This window comes from Oncorhynchus gorbuscha, linkage group LG07, assembly GCF_021184085.1.
Source record: "Oncorhynchus gorbuscha isolate QuinsamMale2020 ecotype Even-year linkage group LG07, OgorEven_v1.0, whole genome shotgun sequence".
Taxonomy (NCBI): domain Eukaryota; kingdom Metazoa; phylum Chordata; class Actinopteri; order Salmoniformes; family Salmonidae; genus Oncorhynchus; species Oncorhynchus gorbuscha.
The window spans coordinates 3,783,991-3,789,776 of record NC_060179.1 but is presented as its reverse complement, the minus strand read 5'-3'; the positions used below and the strand labels follow the sequence as shown (position 1 = coordinate 3,789,776).

The 5,786-nt window shown below is 40.5% G+C and overlaps 1 pseudogene; it reads left to right on the top strand.

Moving 5' to 3' along the window:
- Window positions 1-4,875, top strand: part of LOC124039445 — a 66,162-nt pseudogene extending 61,287 nt beyond the window's left edge.
- Window positions 4,876-5,786: the final 911 nt, after the last annotated feature.

Here is a 5,786-nt window from a genome sequence, read left to right as displayed (position 1 = left end):
TATAGTCTAGTATTAGTGGTATATAGTCTAGTATTCATGGTATATAGTCTAGTATTAGTGGTATATAGTCTAAAATTAGTGTTATATAGTCTAATATTAGTGGTATATAGTCTAGTATTAGTGGTATCTAGTCTGGTATTAGTGGTATATAGTCTAGTATTAGTGGTATCTAGCCTGGTATTAGTTATCTAACCTATTTATTAGTGTTATATAGTTTATTATTAGTGTTATATAGTCTAGTATTAGTGGTATATAGTCTAGTATTAGTGTTAAATATAGTCTAGTATTAGTGGTATATGGTCTATTATTAGTGGTGTATAGCCTGGTATTAGTGTTATATAGTCTAGTATTAGTGGTATATAGTCTAGTATTAGTGGTATATAGTCTAGTATTAGTGGTATATAGTCTAGTATTAGTGGTATATAGTCTAGTATTAGTGTTATCTAATCTAGCAGTAGTGTTATCTAACCTATTTATTAGTGGTATATGGTCTAGTATTAGTGTTATATAGTCTAGTATTAGTGTTATATAACCTAGCAGTAGTGTTATATATTATATTATTAGTGATATATAGTCTAGTATTAGTGGTATATAGTCTAGTATTAGTGTTATATAACCTAGCAGTAGTGTTATATAGTCTATTGTTAGTGGTATATAGTCTAGTATTAGTGGTATCTAACCTATTTATTAGTGGTATATAGTCTAGTATTAGTGGTATATAGTCTAGTATTAGTGGTATATAGTCTAGTATTAGTGGTATATAGTCTAGTATTAGTGGTATATGGTCTAGTATTAGTGGTATATAGTCTAGTATTAGTGGTATATAGTCTAGTATTAGTGGTATATAGTCTAGTATTAGTGGTATATAGTCTAGTATTAGTGGTATATAGTCTAGTATTAGTGGTATATAGTCTAGTATTAGTGGTATATAGTCTAGTATTAGTGGTATATAGTCTAGTATTAGTGGTATATAGTCTAGTATTAGTGTTATCTAACCTATTTATTCGTGGTATATAGTCTAGTATTAGTGGTATATAGTCTAGTATTCATGGTATATAGTCTAGTATTAGTGGTATGTAGTCTAGTATTAGTGGTATATAGTCTAGTATTAGTGTTATCTAACCTATTTATTCGTGGTATATAGTCTAGTATTAGTGGTATATAGTCTAGTATTAGTGGTATATAGTCTAGTATTAGTGGTATATAGTCTAGTATTAGTGGTATATAATCTAGTATTAGTGTTATCTAACCTATTTATTCGTGGTATATAGTCTAGTATTAGTGGTATATAGTCTAGTATTAGTGGTATATAGTCTAGTATTAGTGGTATATAGTCTAGTATTAGTGGTATATAGTCTAGTATTAGTGGTATATAGTCTAGTATTAGTGGTATGTAGTCTAGTATTAGTGTTATATAGACTAGCGTTATATAACCTAGCAGTAGTGTTATATAGCTTAGTATTAGTGGTATATAGCCTAGCAGCGACATCTCTTCAGGGCTAAAGATTCGGTTCAGATCTGTCTGTCTCTCCTAAGCATGTCAAGCCACAGCTCCTCTCTCTCTCTCTCTCTCTCTCTCTCTCTCTCTCTCTCTCTCTCTCTCTCTCTCTCTCTCTCTCTCTCTGTGTCCATGTCAACCTGGGGGATGCCTATTTTTGTGTCAGTCTGTCATCTCTCTATTTGTGTCAGTCTGTCGTGTCTCTATTTGTGTCAGTCTGTCGTCTCTCTGTTTGTCAGTCTGTCGTCTCTCTCTGTTTGTGTCAGTCTGTCGTCTCTCTATTTGTGTCAGTCTGTCGTCTCTCTGTTTGTCAGTCTGTCGTCTCTCTCTGTTTGTGTCAGTCTGTCGTCTCTCTATTTGTGTCAGTCTGTCGTCTCTCTATTTGTGTCAGTCTGTCGTGTCTCTATTTGTGTCAGTCTGTCGTCTCTCTGTTTGTCAGTCTGTCGTCTCTCTCTGTTTGTGTCAGTCTGTCGTCTCTCTATTTGTGTCAGTCTGTCGTCTCTCTATTTGTGTCAGTCTGTCGTCTCTCTATTTGTGTCAGTCTGTCGTCTCTCTATTTGTGTCAGTCTGTCGTCTCTCTATTTGTGTCAGTCTGTCATCTCTCTATTTGTGTCAGTCTGTCGTCTCTCTATATGTGTCAGTCTGTCGTCTCTCTATTTGTGTCAGTCTGTCGTGTCTCTATTTGTGTCAGTCTGTTGTCTCTCTATTTGCGTCAGTCTGTCGTCTCTCTATTTGTGTCAGTCTGTCGTCTCTCTGTTTGTGTCAGTCTGTCATCTCTCTGTTTGTGTCAGTCTGTCATCTCTCTATTTGTGTCAGTCTGTCATCTCTCTATTTGTGTCAGTCTGTCGTGTCTCTATTTGTGTCAGTCTGTCGTGTCTCTATTTGTGTCAGTCTGTCGTGTCTCTATTTGTGTCAGTCTGTCGTGTCTCTATTTGTGTCAGTCTGTCGTGTCTCTATTTGTGTCAGTCTGTCGTCTCTCTATTTGTGTCAGTCTGTCGTCTCTCTATTTGTGTCAGTCTGTCGTCTCTCTGTTTGTGTCAGTCTGTCGTCTCTCTATTTGTGTCAGTCTGTCGTCTCTCTATATGTGTCAGTCTGTCGTCTCTCTATTTGTGTCAGTCTGTCATCTCTCTACTTGTGTCAGTCTGCCATCTCTCTATTTGTGTCAGTCTGTCGTGTCTCTATTTGTGTCAGTCTGTCGTGTCTCTATTTGTGTCAGTCTGTCGTGTCTCAATTTGTGTCAGTCTGTCGTCTCTCTATTTGTGTCTGTCTGTCGTCTCTCTATTTGTGTCAGTCTGTCATGTCTCTATTTGTGTCAGTCTGTCATCTCTCTATTTGTGTCAGTCTGTCGTCTCTCTATTTGTGTCAGTCTGTCGTCTCTCTATTTGTGTCAGTCTGACGTCTCTCTATTTGTGTCAGTCTGTCGTCTCTCTGTTTGTGTCAGTCTGTCATCTCTCTATTTGTGTCAGTCTGTCGTCTCTCTGTTTGTCAGTCTGTCGTCTCTCTCTGTTTGTGTCAGTCTGTCGTCTCTCTATTTGTGTCGGTCTGTCGTCTCTCTATTTGTGTCAGTCTGTCATCTCTCTATTTGTGTCAGTCTGTCGTCTCTCTGTTTGTCAGTCTGTCGTCTCTCTCTGTTTGTGTCAGTCTGTCGTCTCTCTGTTTGTCAGTCTGTCGTCTCTCTCTGTTTGTGTCAGTCTGTCGTCTCTCTATTTGTGTCAGTCTGTCGTCTCTCTATTTGTGTCAGTCTGTCGTCTCTCTATTTGTGTCAGTCTGTCGTGTCTCTATTTGTGTCAGTCTGTCGTCTCTCTGTTTGTCAGTCTGTCGTCTCTCTCTGTTTGTGTCAGTCTGTCGTCTCTCTATTTGTGTCAGTCTGTCGTCTCTCTATTTGTGTCAGTCTGTCGTCTCTCTATTTGTGTCAGTCTGTCGTGTCTCTATTTGTGTCAGTCTGTTGTCTCTCTATTTGCGTCAGTCTGTCGTCTCTCTATTTGTGTCAGTCTGTCGTCTCTCTGTTTGTGTCAGTCTGTCATCTCTCTGTTTGTGTCAGTCTGTCATCTCTCTATTTGTGTCAGTCTGTCGTCTCTCTGTTTGTCAGTCTGTCGTCTCTCTCTGTTTGTGTCAGTCTGTCATCTCTCTATTTGTGTCAGTCTGTCGTCTCTCTGTTTGTCAGTCTGTCGTCTCTCTCTGTTTGTGTCAGTCTGTCATCTCTCTATTTGTGTAAAAGCTGCACGTCTCTGTGTCTTTCTTTTTTCAAGATGGCGTAAAGTTAAGTATATCTGTTTTATCAGTTTGTTGAAACAGCAAAGACTTGTATTTCTTTGTGTCGCGGCGTCTATCATCGAGTGGCTGGCGTTCATGGTTGACATCGATGTTTCTCTTTAAAACAGTCTGGTCAGCTGTGTTTGTTTGTGTTTATCAGCTGTCCTTATGTCTGTCTGTCTGTCTGTCTGGGTAGAACATCCAGGACGGTGAGATTCTGACGTGTTTCCTGTTTTCTGTCCACTCCTCCTCCCCCTCTTCCTCCTTTCCTCCTCTCCCTCTCACCCCTCATCTCTCCCCCTCCCCTCTGCTCTCCCCACCAGTCTTCAGAACCCACCAGGAGGAAAGGCATTCCGGGTGTTTGCTGTGATCTGAATGTTCCGTGTTCTGACTGAGTGTTCCATGTTCTGACTGAGTGTTCCATGTTCTGACTGAGTGTTCCATGTTCTGACTGAGTCTTCCGACTGAGTGTTCCGTGTTCTGACTGAATGTTCCATGTTTTGACTGAGTTTTCCATGTTTTGACTGAGTGTTCTGTGTTCTGACTGAGTGTTCTGTGTTCTGACTGAGTGTTCTGTGTTCTGACTGATTGTTCCATGTTTGACTGAGTGTTCCGTGTTCTGAATGAGTGTTCCAAATTCTGTCTGATTGTTCCGACTGTGTGTTCCGTGTCCTGACGGAGTGTTACGTGTTCCGAAGATCAGGGGCTCCATCTCTCCTCTCTCACCAAACACAGAATCAATCATCTCTGCCGTCCGTTTGGCTGAATGGGCCGTGAACACTCATCTCTGCTGTCAAAAGCTGAAAATGACTGAAACGTTCATCTGGCCTTTTCACTAGCTGCGACTTCAGAGGACGTCTCCACGGAAACTATAGACATTTATCACAGGTACGGGCATCGCTGAATGAAGAGGGATGGGAGAGAGCAAGGCTGGTGCTCAGTGCAGTCCCGTTTCAATGTTTTAATGTCATCTGGTTCATTTTATAAACTGTATATATTTGAGGTAATTGCTAGAATTACTTTAAACTGTAAAGTGCAGTACCAGTCAAAAGTCTGGACACACCTACTCATTCCAGGATATTTCTTTATTTGAACTGTTTTCTACATTGTAGAATAATAGTGAAGACATCAAAACTATGAAATAACACACATGGAATCATGTAGTAAAAGTGTTAAACAAATTCAAAATATAATATATATTTTAGATTCTTCAAATAGCCACCCTTTGCCTTGATGACAGCTTTGCACACTCTTGACATTCTCTCAACTAGTTTCACCTGAAATGCTTTTCCAACAGTCTTGAAGTTCTCACATATGCTGAGCATTTTGTGGCTGCTTTTCCTTCACTCTGTGGTCAACTCATCCCAAACCATCTCAATTTGGTTGTGGTCAGGGGTTTGTGGAGGCCAGGTCATCTGATGCAGCACTCCATCACCCTCCATGGCCAAATAGCCCTTACACAGCCTGGAGGTGTGCTGGGTCATTGTCCTGTTGAAAAACAAATGATAGTCCCACTAAGCCCAAACCAGATGGGATGGCGTATCGCTGCAGAATGTTGCGGTAGCCAGGCTGGTTAAGTGTGCCTTGAAAACTAAATAAATCACCAACAGTGTCATCAGCAAAGCACCATCACACCTCCTCCTCCATGCTTCACGGTGGGAACCAAACAAGCATCCGTTCACCTACTCTGCCTCTCAAAGACACGGCAGTGGAACCAAAAATCTCAAAGGACAGATTTCCACCAGTCTAATGTCCATTGCTCGTGTTTCTTGGCCCAAGCAAGTCTTTTATTTTAAATGGTGTCCTTTAATAGCGGTTTCTTTGCAGAAATTCAACCATCAAGGCCTGATTCTCGGAACAGTTGATGTGTCTGTGACTTGAACTCTGTGAAGCATTTATTTGGGGTGTAATCTGAGGCTGGTAACTCTAATGAACGTATCCTCTGCACATTTAACAAGGCACACCTGTTAATTGAAATGCATTCCAGGTGACTACCTCATGAAGCTGGTTGAGAGAAGGCCAAGAGTGTGCAAAG